At 42.9% G+C, this 18,471-nt stretch overlaps 1 protein-coding gene across 2 annotated transcripts in view; it reads right to left on the bottom strand.

Annotated features, from left to right (window-relative positions):
* Positions 1-18,471, bottom strand: part of S1PR2 (sphingosine-1-phosphate receptor 2) — a 196,740-nt gene that overhangs the window by 37,179 nt on the left and 141,090 nt on the right. Inside the window, exon 1 of one of the 2 annotated variants that reach the window (XM_069231803.1) lies at positions 820-925. The exons of the other annotated variant lie outside the window; for it this stretch is intronic. The gene's annotated coding sequence lies outside the window, so the exon portion shown is untranslated. Of the gene's footprint in view, positions 1-819; positions 926-18,471 lie in introns of those variants that run through there. 2 annotated transcript variants of the gene reach the window in all.

Genomic DNA, 18,471 nt, shown 5'->3' with positions numbered 1-18,471 from the left:
CTCCATAAACCAAAAGCATGATCTGATCCTCTCTCCTTGAGGTACAGCTGCCACCAGTGGCATATGGCACTCAGCGAGACTGGACGGCATGCATCATCCACATATGTGGCATTGTGACGGTGTGCACTGAAACTACAGTAGAGTGTCCAGGTTCCAAGAGTATGTTCCTTGTAAAGATCAACATTCTTGAAGCTTTCAGCAGTTTATAGGGACACTCCGAAGTTATGGGGATAACCGGTGATCACATGATGGATTATCAGTTCCTTTGTTTTACCAGTGAGAACCAACGTTGGCTAACTTATTGATGATGGAGATTGAATAAAGCTAGTGAGACAAGGTCTACAGATTTTCAACAACTCTATAATCGATGTAAATTGACCATCCACTAAGTCAGCTCGAGCTACTGCTCTCCTCTTTTTCTGAGCGGCAGCCCAGGTTCTGAGGGACATACTGCTTTCTTCTGTGTATAGGAAAATGGCGTAACGAGGTAGGATAACAATCATATCCCCTTTTTTGGGAGCCCACCAATATAGAGTCTATTATATCATTCTCTGTGAACAATGGATGTTAGGGGCCGGAAGTATTTTTAACTTTTAATATAAGGAGAAGTCTATGTTGGGGGACAGACGATCTTCACTTTATAACCATGAACTGCAACAGGACTTGATGGCTTTTCGGATTACCTCCATCAAGGTTGGAGGTTGTTCACTGCTACACACCAGAAGGCTTTGCTATGAGTTAGAATTCCATCTGCAATATTTCTATGTTGATAGCAAGATGCAATCTGCAGCCATAGCCTGTAGGTACTGGATGACTTACGAGAGGGAAGCCTGGGTGGTACATCCTGAACTTTGTAATTACTTTTCATGCCGTCCATTGTTCGATCAAGGTTTCAATTCGGCCTTGACAATTTGCATCACTATAGATTTTACTGAAGTCCTTTCCACTGCTTTCTTTATCCATTCAATTCGACCAAACCACACCAGTGTGCTGTAGAGATATCTCCATGCAGCGGCCTAAGGAAGGAAATAGATGTTTTAAGCTGGGTTATGGTGAATGTATGTTCTACAGATAGAAATCAGGGCTTCAGGCTTGTTGGGCCGAAGCCTGCATGACCCCGATAATGAGAAACAGAGGAAGAGAGAAAATTATGGGGGGAAAGTAGGAGAATGAGGTAAAAAGCCATTTGGAGACGTGCCTTTGCCACTAAATCCCAGTAGGAAGTGAGTTAATAGGCTAAGATAATGCAGAAGGTAGTTATTTGTATGTAACTATGTAGACTTAGATTGTGCTACTAGTATTTTCTTTCTTTTAGGTATTTTCCTATAATCCCCTGGCAAATAACTTAACATCGGGGAATGTTAAAAACCAAGGAAGCAGCCAATAGTAGTCGTCTCTTGCCCTGGGCCCATCCACTAGAAAGCGAGCTAATAGGCTTGGATTTTTCGTAACTTGGCTATTTCTTGTCTGTATGTAACTGTGTAGATTTAGACTGTACTACTTGTGTTTTTTCTTTTGTGTTTTACAAAAAACTTTTGCAAACAAACCTAGCAATGGTTAAATGAAGCAGTCCTCGCCGAACTAGAGTCTCTGCTTTACGTATTGAGGCCTGGTTATCAGTCCACCCAGAACATAGTGCTTAAAGAAAGCGGTTGTGCGAAACTGCACGCTTTTTGCCTTTCTACTAAATGTGGACTTTCTATGTGAAGCTATCCTTTCCACTGAAAAATATAAATACCACAGCGAAGAGTATGTTATGTCAAAACTCCTGGATTCTTTTGAATCCTTCTCAAAACAGGGTTGCTTTGAGCACTTTTTGAGAGCACAACTTGCCTGAGACTGAGAAATCAGGCAGCAAAGTGCCCAAAACCATGCCCTGACATCGGAAAGAGGATGAACCAACCCAGGTACTGATAAAAACTACAAACGATGCAATAACAGAGGAGACAAAGCTAGGTTTGCACAAGATTTTTACAAGAATGGTAATCACAGCATAAACAGTGTTATTTTATTTAGCTCATACAGAGATGCTCTCTCTCATCTAGGAGCCCATAACGTCTTTTATAGGAACATCTGAACATGCTGTTAATGTAGATTACTAGAAAGCCGCTCCAGATAAAGACATTATGGCTCACTGACTAGAGAAGCCTGTGCCATTTTGGACTATACTTGGCCTCTGAGCTTACCCCTCATTGGCCTCCACTCGTACTGCTCTTTGTGAGCTGTAGGCTTTTCAATATTCTGTGCATTTGCTGATCTCACTCTTGCATAAACACGTGCAGTCTTCGTCCTGTTATTTACTCATTTTCTTGTCTTCCCATATAAGTCCTGCAAATCTGGACGAAAGTTCTTTCCGTGAGAATCCCTCAAAAGATCCTGTTCCATGTAGGGGCCTGGTCAAATGGAAAAACTGATACAATCTGGATGTGTCTCTAAATAGCTAGGCACAGACTTTGGAATTATGGTACGGCACATCTTGGGTTTTACATGTTTAGAAGAGTGGTGTCCAACGGTGGTCCACAAGAGACAGATCGCCATAGACAGAGCCATGCCAGTTTTCATACTAACCACTGACTACATGGATAATTTCATTCTATAGTCACTATATGCACAGCATTTCATGTGGAGATCCTAAAGATACATAATGGGGATGGCTCTCATGAACCATTAAAAAACACTGATTTACAAGTCTTTGGCTGAGAGGATCCCCGCTGCCTCCATCTTACTCCAGACCTTCACCCAAGCATCCAAGTTGAAACCTTAAGAGCTGGTGCCATCTGCTTGCAAGACAGTGACTACCCAAATAATGCCCTTACCTCCTGCCCCTACAACAGTAGCATTAACTAACAGGTGAATAGGAATGTAAGCAAGAAATATGGTGTAAGAATTTTGTTCAAGAGAATTCTGCTCCAAGTGTGGCCATCAAAGCAGAAAGAGACCTGGGCACAACAAAAGTAGCCAGACTGAATAACTATAGAACTCTCAGAGAACAAAACTTAAAAAGCTTAAAAGTTTGAAGGAACTTGTCTTGGGCTTTTGTAGGGGCCCTTGATGAACCTAGAAGTCTGAATATGTGGCACATCAAATAAGGAGACAAGTTAGATGATCACGCCCAATCAAGTGTTCTTGCACAAGAAAACCAAATTTCCTCTTTAATAGACACTGATTTCTTTTAATTCTTTCTTTGTATATTAGTAGGAGACATTTTTATCAAGCACTAAAACTTAATTGTCTTTAATTGTGTTATTTTTACTCGGCTCAACTGCACTTATTTTATTGACAACAAAATGATATACAGTGAATGAGCATAGTGGATCCAGTTGGAGGTTCAAACCTGTGACCTGTCGACTGTGCATCAATCATGTCTGTGTGGAAGCTACCAGCACAAATATTTCACCTCCGATTTGACCCACAACACATGAACAACAAACCACAACAGTTCACCCAGTGTTAATCCGAATACCTTTTCCCCGAATGACAAAAGCACTGCGGAAAGTTGCGCTGGAGTTACATAAAAGACCGTATAACATGAGCAAAGAGTAAAGCCTTTTCATAGAAGGAAGATCCTTGTGTCCCAAAAGGTCACGTGACGCCATTTTGTTGCTCTGATTTGACCCATGTTCTACTACTTAAAGTGCATCTTTCCTTGGAAAGATCAAATTTTGTAGATTACTGTGTGCATATTCTGGGATAGAGTATATTAATCGGTCATTAAGATTTACAGTCACGCTGTTGCTATTTTTGGTAGTCTGTGGCCAGATAATTGGACGGATGTTGGCTTCCTTACTTCACAAACAAGCGACTCTCAGGGGGTTAGTTTGTCCCTCCAAGCAACAGAAAGGCTGGGGGACTTCAAGAAGGGGAGGCTGTTGGTACCAAGGCCCATAGGGGTGTACACATATCCAGGGCTGACCCCAGAGCCACCAGGAAACAATAGTGTGGAGCAGATGTGAACCCTAGCACAGTCACTTCCTGTGGGAAGCCGGGACAGTCTGATCTGCATCTGTTTGCTGACCTCTCCCTGACTCCAGTCTCCCAGCAGTCGAAACCACACGAGTGGCGGATTCGGTGGCCATTTTGATTCATACTCCTCTTTGTAGATTCAATTAGCCACGATCTATAGCTCTGCTAAGGCTTTTCATTGAAAGGTAATGCAATGCCCTGTTTGTTCAGACGGCAAATAATGGCAAAGACTTTCAGAAAAGATCACTGATTAGTTCAATGTATTTTATTTCCCCGATCATGTGTTATTTGTATTAGGTTCCTTGTGACATCACAAATAACCAGTGGTATAACAACGGTGTTATTAGACCCTATGCAAGCAAGGGACATGTTGGATAGTAAAATGCAGCAACAATCAGTGGGCCTCCAACCACTGCTGGGCCGTAAGTTACAGCAGTTATCATTGTGCATAGGGCCCCAGACATCTGGGTCCTGGTGCCACTGCACCTGCTTACTCATTGATACCTACGCACCTAGAAGTAGCCTGTTTATGAGTTCTGGCATAACAATTGCATCTGTTGGAGCCTGGTAGAGCTGTCAGTGTGTTAAAAGCATCTCATTGACAACAAAAGAACCACCACTTAAACATTAAATGAAAAGGAACACTCTCGTTTTCGATCCTATTCATGTGCGCTTTCTCAGACAATTCAAAATCAGTACAAGTTTAAAACTTTTTTCACCTGCTTTTTTTCGTGCACTGCCGAAGTTTAGGGAAAGAGTCGAAATCGACGTGTTGTAGGACAGACAGCAGGGTTTGGAATTGATTGTGAATGCCTGGATGCAAAACCCTGCCCTTTTGCTGGGACAGCAGGTCCTCCCAGAAAGGCAGCCTGATTGAAGGACTGATGTTCAGGAATTATGGATACAAAATCTCTGTGACTAATCCGGGGCCACTAGGATGACTAAGGTCTAGTGTGTCCTGCTCTTCTTCAGAACTCAGGGCAAAAGATGTATTGGTTTAAAGGCATATCGGAGTCCAGAGGTCCGCTCTAGGTGGAACTCATCTCCTATTCTAAGATGCCTTGCCCCCACCAAAGAGCAGAAGTGCTGACATTGCACATTCTCAGCGGTGGCAAATAGAACACGCCAAGGATCTCACCATTTGCAGAACAGATCTTGTGTCACCTGCAGGTGTAATTGCTACTTTTCATCCACTAGGTGTCAATGGCTGAGATCATCTACCCTGCCATTCAAAGATCCTGTGAGGTGGTTTACCATTAGGAAAATCCTATGGTGGTCAAGCTATTTCCAGAGACGTAGTGTCTTCTGCCACTACCCCCACTCCACCCTGCTTGTTGCAGTACCACATGACGGTGCTGTTGTCCTTAAGCATATGTTCTAGCTTCCCTTTGATGGGGGGGGGGAGAGGTAGGCTTTCAACGCCATGTGATCAGCCTGTAGATCAAGGAGGTTGACATGGAGCCGGGCCTCCACCAGAGACTATAGGCTTCTGATCTCCACCTCTCCCATATATCCACCTCAACTCAGTAGGGACACATCTGTCAGCACTGCCAACTGTTCAATGGGGTAAAGAAAGGGGTCTGCTGCAGGTCTAATTGTGGTGCAGTAAACACCTTTGCAGGTCTTTCACAGTCTCCTCTGAAATCTGGATATGGTCAGAATAGTCCCCTTAATGTTGAAGCGACTGAGACTTCAGACCCCATCGGAGAGCCTCCATATGTCGCCTGGTGTGTTTGACCAGCAGGATGCAGGAGGCCATCAACCCCAATAGCTTCAGAGCAACCTCACCGAAGCCAAGCACAGAGGCTGAAGGATTGGGATCATAGTCTGAATGTCCTGGACTCTTCTTTCTGGAGGAAAGGCACAAAAGTGAACCTTGTCCAGAATGACTCAAATGAAGGGGAGCATCTGAGAAGGAGTCAGGTGTGACTTCAGCATGTTGATAGTAAACCCCAAAGATGGCTGAAGATGTACCGTAGTCTGGGGTAAGTTGACGGTTGACTAGGGTAAGCCTGCCTTTAAGAGCCAGCCGTTGAGGTATGGGAAGACTAGTACCCCTGTCCTCCGAGGGTGTGTTGTTACCACCTCCATTCCTTTCATGAACACCCTAAGGGTGCTGGTCAGATCAAAGGGAAGGACAACAAACTGAAAATGCTTCTGTTCCACCACAAACTGGAGGTAGTGTTGATGGGCATACAGGACGGGTATATGGAAATCAGTGCCCTGTAGATCCAATGCCACCATCCAATCTCCAGACTTTAGGGCAGACAAGAACTGGGCCAGTGTGAGCATACTGAATTTTCCTTCTGGAGGAAGGCGTTGAGAGGGCAAAGGTCTAAAATAGGACAAAGGCCTCTGTCCTTCTTTGGCACAAGAAAGTAATGGGGTTAACAACCAGGGCCTACTTCTGAAGTAGGCACCCTCTCGATAGCCCCTTTGGCCAAAAAGGCTTGCACATCCTACCATAAGACAGACAAATGGTCCATCACCAGTCGCTCTGGGGATAGTGGAAGATGTCGCGGAGTGCCAATGAAGGGCATGGTGTACCCCTTGCAAATAATCTGCAGGACCCACTTGTCTGATGTGATAGTCTGCCAACCCAGTAAGATTTGTAGGATCCTGCCACCACCCGGGTGGCTGCACTTCACTAAGGGCACGCTAAAGGGGCGTGGCAGGTGGTCTGAAGGGGTGAGGGTGGGGAAGTGGACTGAGTAGTTCCCTGGCCCTGACTGCAGAGGTGATGGTTGCCATGACCACAGCCACAAGACTAATGGGCACCTTGCTGGGACTCGACTGGTCGACGGTATGGGAGTACTTCTGATGAAGCTGTGAAGGAGCTATAGGCCTGATGCGTCTGGCGAGGTGGGGCAGATAAGCCTAGGGGGTGTGATATAGCACTGTTCTCCTTGAACCGCTCTAGAGTGGCATGACCTGTCAAAGGGCTTTGTCCACGAGGGACAGCCTGTAAAGCCGGTGGTCCGCAGTCAAGCATGGTGGCGAATGGTAACACTGGAGCTAATAGCCAACCTGATGGAATCAAAGGTGTCCAAGCCACAACAAATTGTGAACTTGGCCCCATCATGACCATCCTGTATGGCTTGAGCTAGGACAATCCTTAGGTCTTCTGGGATACCTGGGAGGTCTTGAGCCACCAAATCCCAAAGGGCGTGGAAGTAGTAGCCCAAGAGGCAGCTGCCATTCACAGATCTGAGGGCCAAGCTGGTGGAAGAAAATACCTTCTTCCCAAAGATTTCTCATGATTGGACTACCTATCAGGTGGAGTAGAAGGAAAGTTATTTGGGTTTGTCTGTCTTCTAGATGCCCGCACCCCCAAGTATTCAGGTAAGGGGTGCATGGTTGCCCAGAACAGGGCAGTCGCATCTGGCAATACAGTGATTTACCAGAGGGGCCAGAGCAAGATTTGGCCCAGGCCCCTAGGAAGGCATCTGTAAGTGCCTCATTAATGGGCAAGAGGAGCTCAGAAGGTGGTTGTCCTTGCTTGAATACTTCAGTCAAGACATTGGTTTTGGCCACTAAGGTGGAGAGCTGGAGGTCCAGAACTTTGTCAGCCCTATGCATGATAATTGTGTAAAAACGCTTCCGTCAGTGGCAGGACCAGAGGGTTAAAGCCCAATTTAGGGGAAGTTTCCAGGCTACTGGCATAATGAAGGTCGTCATGCAAACCTTTTTAGTGGTATGGTTAACTAATCGTAATCAGTTTCAGAATCCATTCCAAATAAGGAATTGTTCTTCCTTGTGGAGGAGGCAAATCAAGTGAAGGAAGCAGCGCTTTGATTGAAGTCGAGTCAGGCATCTGTCAAGGTTGTAATGTCACTGACGTGGAGATCGAGAGCACACTGGGCACCCTGTCTTCCAGCTTTTGTGGAGTCTGCATCGGCATTGAGGCTCTGGGAACAGGCGTGGAGTGTGGTGCCGGATGTGCACTCAGTGCAGGGACCGGCAGAGGCCCATTGGTGGAGTTTTCCAGTGCTTGGAGATGTACAACTTTGGCTTGCAGTTCCAGTTGGCCTTTGGGTTCACTGATGCACAGTCATGGCTTGAACCCAGTCACCACAGGCAAATTTGATGAGGATCTGTCACAGACATTTGTTTGGACAGTATTTACAAGGTTTGAAACCTGTTGTTTTGGGCAGTGGCATTTAACTTGCACACTGTAAAATTTAGTGGAAAAAAAGAAATGAGAGGTAGCTTTGGATCAGCATCTGGTGGCACAGAAAGAAAGCAAGAACAGCATCAGTGAACAGCTATACGGTGCCACCTACTGGCATGCTGAGGTACTGTTCAAAATTGTCCAGATCCAATCTGAGTCCTGGGGAATATTCAAAGGGTGAGGATATGTAGTTAGAATTATAAGTCTCCCTCCCTCTCTCTCTCTCTCGCTATATATATATATATATATATGTATATATATATATATAGTGTTGTGGATTCACATGCTTTGCATAAGTCCACCATCTAGTGTTAGCTCAGAGTGTTACAAGCTGTTTTTCTTTGAAGAAGGTTTCCGAGTCACGGGATCGAGTGACTCCTCCTCTCGGTAATAATGCGCATGGGCATCGAGTCCTTTGTTAGATTGTTTTCCCACAGGAGAATGAAGTTAATACTATATATGTAAATATATAATAAAGAAATGAGATGTCCATGCAACGTCTATACATATTTACCATATATCGTACTATAACAGCCACAGGCTTCTGGGGTGGAGGGAGGGCACATGTGAATCTACAGCACTACATGCCACGAACAGATGTCTACTGAGTAAGTAACATTTGTCATTCAATGACATGTATAGCTGTACATACACATGCTTTGCAGCTGGAGTAGTTTGAAACTGTACTAAGCACTGACTGTCTAACATTTGCTTGTTGGCGATATAATACATCCACACAGTAGTGTTTAGTAAATGTGTGTGATGCAGACCATGTGGCAGCTTTACATACGTCTGCCACTGGTCTATTTCCTAAGAATGTCATTGAAGCTCCTTTTTATCTAGTGGAAAGCACTTTAGGGGTTGCTGGTAACTGTCTTTTAGCTTTAAGATAACAAGTCTGACTACATTTTACTATCCATCTGGCTAATCCATTTTTTGAATTGGGATTACCTTTATGAGGTTTTGAGAATGCCACACATATTTGTTTTGATTTTCTGAAATGTTTTGTTCTATCTATATAGTATATAAGAGCTCTTTTAACATCAAGGGTGTGAAGAGCTCTTTCAGCCACTGAATCTGGCTGTGGAAAGAAGACTGGCAATTCTACTGACTGATTGATATGAAAAGGTGAAACTACCTTTGGTAGGAATTTTGGATTTGTTCTAAGAGCTCATTTGTCTTTATGGATTTGAAAGAAAGGTTATCCTAAAGTGAACGCCTGAATTCCGCTAACTTGTCTTAAAGAAGTGATTTCTACTAAGAAAGCAACTTTCCATGATAGAAACTGTAGAGTACTAGAATGCTTGAGTTCAAACGGAGGCCCCTTAAGTCTTGTGTGTACAATATTGAGATTCCACACAGGGGCTGGAGGAACTCTAGTGGAATAACCCTTTTAAGACCTTCCATAAAAGCCTTTATAACATGAATCCTGAACAGGGAACTATGCTTTCTTTTTGAAGGTAAGCAGATATAGCTGTTAAATGAATCGTAATAAATGAATATGCCAGATTTGCTTTTTGTAAGTGTAGCAAATAGCAAACAATATCCTGTACCGAAGCTTTAAGTGGGACAATATTTTTGGGTTGACAATAGTAGACAAAACACTTCTATTAAGCTGCATAGCATTGTCTAGTTGTGGGTTTGCGTGCTTTAAAAAAAAAAATATTTCTGCTTAAAGACCTTCTTTGATGGACGAGCATCTTTTGAAGTATTGCTAAAAGTCAGTATCCTTTTAAAGGACATAGGAGGGGAGGCAATTATTCTTTCTCTGTCCTTAGGAATAAGTATTTTCCTTTGTTTGGCATCCATCACCTCTAGAATAGGTTGAATGTCTATAGACTGCTGGGTAGAAATAGTTTCTTCACTACCCCAAGCTTTCGACTCCAAAATGTTTTGTTTTGGTCGAACTGAAAGTGTCGGCTTCGAAGGTGGTGTAATCCTTTTCGGCTCCAAAACTGATGCTGCCCTTTTTGGCTCTGAAGTAGTTGTTTCAGATTTTTGGCGCGACGGCCAAATTGGTTTAGTCGAAGCCAAGAGCACCTTGGTCTTAAATCTCGGTGCCGAACCCGAATGTTGGTCATCTGGACTTTGTTTTCAAATCCGACCATGGCTTGAAGGCAGTGGAGGATCGACAACCAGTGCTGGAGTCTTTTTAGTAACTTTTGTGTGGGGTAATGGGGCAGTTGTTCTCACGTATTGCACCACAGGCACGTAGAGGCTGTCATCATCTGAATGTTCTTCAGAGTCGGAGTCTTGAACTGAAAAGACTGCCCCATGCCAAACGTCCTCTTGGGCATGTTCTTTATTGAAGGTGTCTGGTGTGTTTTCTGTTGGTTTCATAGAGTGGGGTCGTGTGTCACTGAGTGGTGTAGAGTGGCGTAGAGTGTAGTAGTGGAATAGAGTGGGTAGAGTGGAGTAGTGTGCCACAGAGGAGAGAGAAAATCAGAGAGATTTCAGTGCAGTGTCGTAGAGTTGAGTAGTGGCGTAGAGTGGCACAGAGTGGTGCAGAGTGTTGCATACTGGAGTGGTATTGAGTGGAGTAGAATGCTGTAGAGTGCAGGGGTGTAGAGTGTCCTAAAGTAGAGTAGAGTGCTGTAGAGTGGAGTGGCACAGAGTGGAGTGGCATGGAGTGGAGGTCAGTGGAAGACCTAGTGTAGAATGGAGTAAAGTTTCATAAAGTGGTGTGTCATAGAGTGGAGTGGCATAAAGTGTTGTAGAGTGGAGTAAAGTGGCATATAGTGGCATATACTGGATGGGCACAGAGTGAAGTAGAATCTTGTAGAGTGGAGAGGTGGGTTGTAGAATAGAGTGGGGTGAAATGTTACAGTGGCGTGTCGTAGAGTGTCTTAGAGTGGAGTGGTGTCGTTTGTCATGTCGTAGAGTCCAGTGGCATCTTGTAGAGTGAAGTGGTGTGTCGTACAGTGGACTGGTGTGTCGTAGAGTGGAATGGTGTGGAGTGTTACAGAGTGGAGTGTTAGAGTAGTGTGGCATGTTGTAGAGTGGAGCTGAGTGCTGCAGAGTAGAATGGAGTGTCGTGGAGTGGCATGTTGTAGAGTGGAGTGGTATGTCGTAGAGTGTCTTAGAGTGGAACGGCATAGGGTTGATTGACGTACAGTAGAGTGGCATGCCATAAAGTGGTGTGGCATGTCAAAAAGGGAAGTGGTGTGTCATAGAGTGGAGTGGTGTGTCAGAGTGGAGTGGCGGGTCCGAGCAGAGTGCAGTGGTGTGTCGTACAGTGTTGTAGAATGGAGTAGAGTGGCATAAAGTGAAGGGGCATAGAATGGAGTAGAGTGTTGTAGTGTGGTAGAATAGAGTGGTGTGTCAGAGTGGCTTGTCGTAGAGTGAAGTGCAGTGTTGTAGAATGGTATTAAATAGAGTGGATTGGTGTGAAGTGGCATGTCACACAGTGTCTTAGAGTGGAGTGGCATAGAGTGGAGTAGTGGAATAGTGTGTCATAGATAGAGTAAAGTGGAGTGGAGTTGCATAGAGTGTCGTATAGTGGCATGACATGTCATAGAGTGGAATGGCGTGCAATAGAGTGGAGGGTAATGTCTTAGAGAGGAGTTGCACACAGAGACATTGAGTGCAGTAAAGTAGCTTAGAGTGGAGTGTGTATATATATATATATATAGCTCAGCCGGCATGGATAGCACTTTGATAATCCTATACTTAAAGACTTTGCTGTATAAATGGCAAAAAACGTTTTCGACTTCAAGCATGGCGAGGATGGTACTTTGCTAATCCTATGCTTAAAAACTCTGCTAGAAAAACAGACATTTGAGGTGAGCAATTTTAGAGTGTCACAGGTGTTCTAGGGTGCTCTATACAGGAGCTGCTCTCCACCTAAACTTGGTAACTGCCCATGCTTTCTTTTTTGTATTATTTATGCATCATTCTAAGCCTGCAATCGTATTGTTGTGACTTACACTGGATTCTCCCTTGTGTCTGGACATAGCTAACCTCTCTGAAGAGTTATAATGATAGTGAAACACATGTAAAAGGTTGCTTTTATTCATTCCAGCTAGGCTTGAACTGTATTTTACCAGTCCAAAAGCGGTAATACTGTGCCTGGAGTGGTAAAACGCTTTTGTCATTTTACAGTTCGGCATGGACAGCACTGTGATAATATTCCTGTGCTTAAAGATGTTAGGCCAGATGTACGTAGATGCAATTTTGCATTTCCTAAATAGCGACTTCATAAAAATGGCTGTTTAGGAAATGCAAAATGCTATGTATCAAAATACTGATTCCCTAATAGCGATGTCTATTAGGAAATCATAATTAAGAAATCCCACGCCATTTGTGACAATGGGACAGTTTTGCATTTCCCAAACAGCGATTTCCTATTAGGAAATCACTATTTGGGAAATGCAAACCAAGGATGGCTATGGGCAAAAGGACCCCCGAAATGCACCCCATAAACTGAGGTGGTCATGTAGAGCAAACATATACCCTAGGGGCATGTGTGTGATCTACTGCACTTTAAAAAAGCATTTTTTGATGTTTTTTTTTAATTGCACATGATTACCATCAACTAGAAGTCAATGGTAATTGCATTTCCTAAATGCCCAAGTCACATTTAGGAAATGCTTTGTCTTGGTACATCTGAATAGGAATCACAAATAGGTAATCCCTGTTTGCAATTTCCTGTTCAGAAGATCGCAAATTGAGATTTCTACTGGGTAGAAATCACAATTTGCTATTCCCTAAAGTGCTTTGTACATCTGAAAAGCCCATTTAACATTTCTTAAAGGCCCACAACAACGATTCGGACAGTTAAGAAATGCAAACTGGCTTTGTACATCTGTGCCTTTGCTGTATAAATGCCAAAATAATTTGTCCCTTTCTAGCAGGGCGTGGATGGCACTTTGCTAATCCTATGCTTAAAAACTTTGCTAGAAAAACAGACATTTGAGGTGAGCAACATTCGAGAGTGGCTGGTGCTGTAGGGTGCTCTGTACAGGATATGCTCTTCACCTAAACTTGGGAACGAGCCAGAAAAGTTTCCTTAGGGAATGAGTATTTTTTTGGCAATAACTTTGTCGCTGTTTGATGAATCGTCAGTAATTTTTCAAAACTAATACAACAGTCGTTGCCTTGGAAGTTTCATGGTGATCCGTCAAGCTGTGCTGAGAAAAATGGGGGTCCCTACAGCCTGAACCGCTGGACAGAATTACACCAAATTTGACAGGAAGCTAGATCTTGGTGCGTAGAGTGTTTTTGATTTTATGATTTGGTGTAAATACATTCAGTAGCTTTTGAGTTATTAGAGATTAAAGAATATAGATATCTAGGGATGCAGAGGCTCTATGGATCCCTGAGATGTCATGCTGAGATCTGATTGCCTGCCAGCACTTCAACCAGGAAGTGTTGGCAGCCAATTTGCGACTCAGCTTCAGCCCAGTCTAAAAAAAAAAAAAAATAACAAGAAAAGAGAAGGGGGCACGGTTTGAATACCCAAACCCCCTAGTCTTGGTCCTGGTGCCCCCCCTAGGACCTCGCAAGGGCAGAAAAGAAGCTTTTTGACAGCTCCCACCAAGCAAAAACAAACCCTCTGCTTTTAGTAAGCGGGAGCTGAGTAAATGCTCCCACTTGCTGAAAGCAGAGTTTTAATCTCTAACCCTGCCTGTAGACATGCAGGTAGGGAAAAAGATGAAAGCATTGCTCCTGCACGCAGAGAGCTGCATTTCAAGCAGCTCCCTGCCTGCGGGAACAATTCTGACTTCTGCAGGAGGCTAAGAGCCGGCTGGGTCAGCAGGTGCCTGAAGGCTCCCCACACGGTCCCTGACAAGATTGAATATAGACAAAACACCCAGGTGTTTCCTAACGAGGTAGCACTTACTAATTAGCCAGTTGAAAGTACTCCAGTTGGGTAGACATTCTGCACCAAATGGTGGCCGCTTCTTGGTTAAATGTGTAGGAAAGGTTACATTCTGGCATGATGCTGATTTCACACAAATCAAACATCAACGGGAAGCACTTTCAGACCTGAACAAAGCAGGTGCTCTAGTTCAATTTCCACTTCTGAAAAGTACTAATCATCCTAATTTCTTGCGCACGGTCAAGGCAAAGCAAGTATTTTTTCTCTGTATTTTTATCTTGAAAAGTTATCTGTAAACCTTGATGGAGGTGTTTGCATCGTTGCTTTTTTTTGCGTAATAGCTCATGTAGTGGCTGTGGAAAGTGGGTTCTTTCTTGTCATCTGCTTCCGAGGCCAGAGCTCGTGTTCTCCCTTATAAAAACTTCAAGTATGAAAAGTGGCCTAGAAGCCCAGCCCTTTGGCCCCACCCCATATACCTTAGTAGTATACAAGATCTTCCTGCCATTTTCCCAGGATGATTGAAAGTTTACCAAAATGACCCCCCAAGCGTATTTCCTGTCGGTTTTGGAGACGCTCCCTTGATGCACAGGAATATGATCACATCTCCACCAAACAAAGAAGCACTTCATGAGTGGCGTGTGGTTGTGTGGGGGATTAGGGCCTTTAGGCCAAAGGCCAGGCCCTGCAGCCAGGCCCTGCAGCCAGCCCTCACTGCGCCTCCAGGGTTGGGTCGTTATACGAGATTGGGTGAAGGGCCTGGCCACAGGTCAGTGCCTGCGAAAAACCCCTGGCGTGCAAGGTCGAAGGCCATCTGCCGTAGAGGTTGGATTAGTGTAAAGTAATTAAAATGACTTTACGTTAAAAAATCATAGAAATTCACTGAAAAAAACAAAGGTTACAGGGACGTTAAAGTTAGGAAATAGAATTTAAAAAACATAGAAATTCACTTAAAAAACAAAAGTTACGTGGACATTATTGTTAGGTTCTGAATTTACTCGCACAAATCAATAAAAGTTCAGCTGGTTAGGGTTATCTCAAGTAACAATAACTCACACCCTAAGGACACTATAACTCGCTCCCTCGCCCTACACTGCTAATTACCCCAAATATTACAGCACTCACAAAATCTTTTATAACATCATTAAAAATATCAATATAACATTAGCAGTCAAATTATTGAAGAAAAAACTAAGCATGGCGCGTGCATGAGTTATAGTTACCTTAGGCATGAGTTATAGTTACTTGAGATAACTACAGCTGCTGAATTTCTATGGTTTTGTAAGAGTAAATTCAGAACCTAACTATAACGTCCGTGTAAGCTTTGTTTTTAAGTGAATTTCTCTGGGTTTTTTTTAATTCAATTTCCTAACTATAAGGTCCCTGTAACCTTTGTTTTTTTCAGTGAATGTCTATGGTTTTTTAAACGTTAAGTAATTTTAATTACTTTGTGTTATTGCAGCCACCGCCGTGCACGGCCTTTGACCATGTGTGGCAGAGGCTGGCTACAAGCCTGGAATGTGCCCAAGCCCTGCAGCCAATCCCTGTAACCCATGCATTTCAGCCCCCAGCCAATGTGCGAAAGAAAATGGCAGCCACAACTTTTCTGTTAGGTTGCGGCCAGCCAATCAGGGCCTTGCTTTTTTCCTGAATCTGAGGAGGATCCAAGGAGGACCCAAGGAGGATCCCAGTAAGGATCCAAAGATACGCGGATCGGCCGGAAAAAAAAAAAATTGGGAAATTATTTGCCCATGAGGGGTCCCTAAGGAGAATCCTCCATCTGTCCTATGTGTTATATGTTTGTACACTGTTCTTTTCCCACCCCCCCAGCCAATGCGAAGAAACAAAAAGATGGCTGCAACTTTTCTTGAGGTAGTGGCCAGCCAATCAGGGACTTGCTTTTCCCCTGGATTTGCGAAGGATCTACGGAGGATCCCAGGAGGATCCGCACCTCAAGATATACAAATTTGGGCACTTTTTTTACTCCCCCCTCTTTTCTTGGACCCCACTTGACGGATCACCCTGAAACTTTCCCTGCACATCAGGACTCTTGGACACACTTTGTTTGGAAAATTTTGTAAAGATTTGTAGAATGGCACAGCTACATGATATAGCTGAGTCAAAAATGCCTTTTCAATGGAAACTAGGTCCTAACTCTTACTACCTACTGGCACCCGCCAGTACGTAATATATATGTATCAGTGAGCAAAGCCCGTTGGGAGGAGCCAGCAATAAATAAATTTGCAACTTTCAGCATTGTCTTGGGCGTATCTCTAACTCCATGATACAGCGGTTCATGTTGCGGGTTGCTAGACCCGTTGCTTCGACTGACGTAATTGGACCTCGCAACACCAGTGTCTTTGGGTGTTCTTTAATATATATGTATATTTATATTTAATGATAAACAAAAAGGTTACAGATAAATTATAGTTAGAAAATCTTTACTTATTCTTTCTGTACAAACCATACCTAAGTTACACAAACATTAGCAATTCTAAAGGTATAGTTATAATTTAGAATTTACACACCACCTTCACATTACTATGTCATCCAGCTACGTACACAGTGTTACTTATAACTTACATTTTCACTTAACACACCACCTTCAAATTACTATAGGTTGTGAACCTTGGTTTACATTGTTCTCACCTCACTCGCCATACTACATTAACGGTAACTCGCGACTCCACCATGCATTGTGTTCTGGAAAATCATCTCAATTGAGATATCATAAGTATTGTTATGAAAGCTATGATTTATCATGGTATAAGTCATGTCAAATGCAATGGTATAACAAATACATTCAGGACAGGTGAGTCGAGAAAGATCTTCAAGTGTGCTTCAGGAATATATTCCTTGTATAACAAGGACATGAAATGCCTAGAGCAGCGTTTCTTAACCTTATGACTTCTGTGGACCCCTAGTAAATCACTACTGGATCTGGGGACTCCTACTGAGTCACTATTGAAAGCTAAGGGCCATCCAGCCTCAGCAGTTTCTGTGATTTGAATCTTAAAACAATACACAAAAATATAGAAATAAGTATACACCAGATAAATGCTTAAATATCAAAATATTTTTTTATTTCACAATCTAATGTAGAAAAAGTTTTCAAATGTTTAATTTTACTTCTTTATTTGTATATACTTTTTAATTTTAATTTGTTAATTCTAATAACATTTAATTTTATAAAACAGTCACAGGCCCCATGAGTAGGCCTCGTGGATCCCCAGGGGTCCTTGGACAACAGGTTAAGAACCACAGACCTAGAGTATAAGTGGATGGTCAAATTCAGCATTGCTTTGGACACTTTTAAAAGGGTGGAAGAGGTGAGACACAAGGCTGTAACTTATGGTTGTAAAATGTACTTAATATGTACGAACATAGCTCTAGAACTACTGAACTGATTTACACACCAAGGAAAGTTACTCTTCGGAGTGAAGTTCTAGTTTCATGCTAGGTTTGATATATAATTCCATTTAGCGTTTTTGCTGGAGCAGAACGCAAAATATCCAAGCGATGTTAACATTACCAATAAAACAAAACTTTTTTGCCCCTCCTTTAATTCCCCCCTCCTTTGGAGGGACGTACACGAAATGTTACATTATGAAACTTAGGCATTTATGTTATTAGATAACTATGCAAATATTTGCAAAACGGAGTTAAAGTTATAAGCTAATCAAAAATTCAATCTGAACTGAAACTGAGTTTTAAGCTTAACTATGCAATCGCCGACTGTGCAAGATTTACAGAGTATATATGCAGAATATGCTACTTATTTTTATTGCTGAGCATACCGAGGGTTATGATTCACAAAAGGCTAATCCTGAGTAGTTCTTGATACCCCCTCTCTCCTTAATATTGGTAAAACTTAGCACACTACACTCTTCACACCTGCACATATGGTTTTTGCCTTTCCAGTACTTATAAAAAAGGGTATTTAACAATAACAAGAGCACAAGTGGCTACATCTATGAGTGAGATAAAATAACATTAATTGGACACTGTGAGCGTACCCCCAGTTGATTTTTCCTGTAGAGTGATTTTAGATTGGAATTTGTGAAGCATTCACATGTGTTCTTTCATGTCTACAGCAGCAATGACTTATAATTTGACCTTTTCACTTCGTAATAAATATGTGAATGTTTGCTTATTAGTATACATGTGCTGCTGGACCACATTTCTTTTCACTGGTATGGCAAAATGTACATCTGTGCATATCTATATATCAATATTCATAACAGTCATGCAAACCATAACTTGCCATCTAAATGCAATGCTTATGACCTAATCAGAGATGTTACAGGTACAATTACAAATGTCATAAAAGATCTTATAGGTTGGATTACAAATCACATTATCATTAAAACAATTAATGTGACAGGTTGAGATGTACGCGGAAGCATTTCAGCGAGGCTCCCTGCCCGACTCACTGAAAGAGGCTCTAGTAGTCCCTCTGCCCAAGCTGGACTCTGGGAAGGTATCGGTAGCTGACTTCCGCCCACTGTCAATGCTGAAT

This window comes from Pleurodeles waltl, chromosome 4_2 (assembly GCF_031143425.1).
Source record: "Pleurodeles waltl isolate 20211129_DDA chromosome 4_2, aPleWal1.hap1.20221129, whole genome shotgun sequence".
NCBI lineage: Eukaryota > Metazoa > Chordata > Amphibia > Caudata > Salamandridae > Pleurodeles > Pleurodeles waltl.
This window is presented reverse-complemented; position numbering and strand designations above follow the sequence as displayed.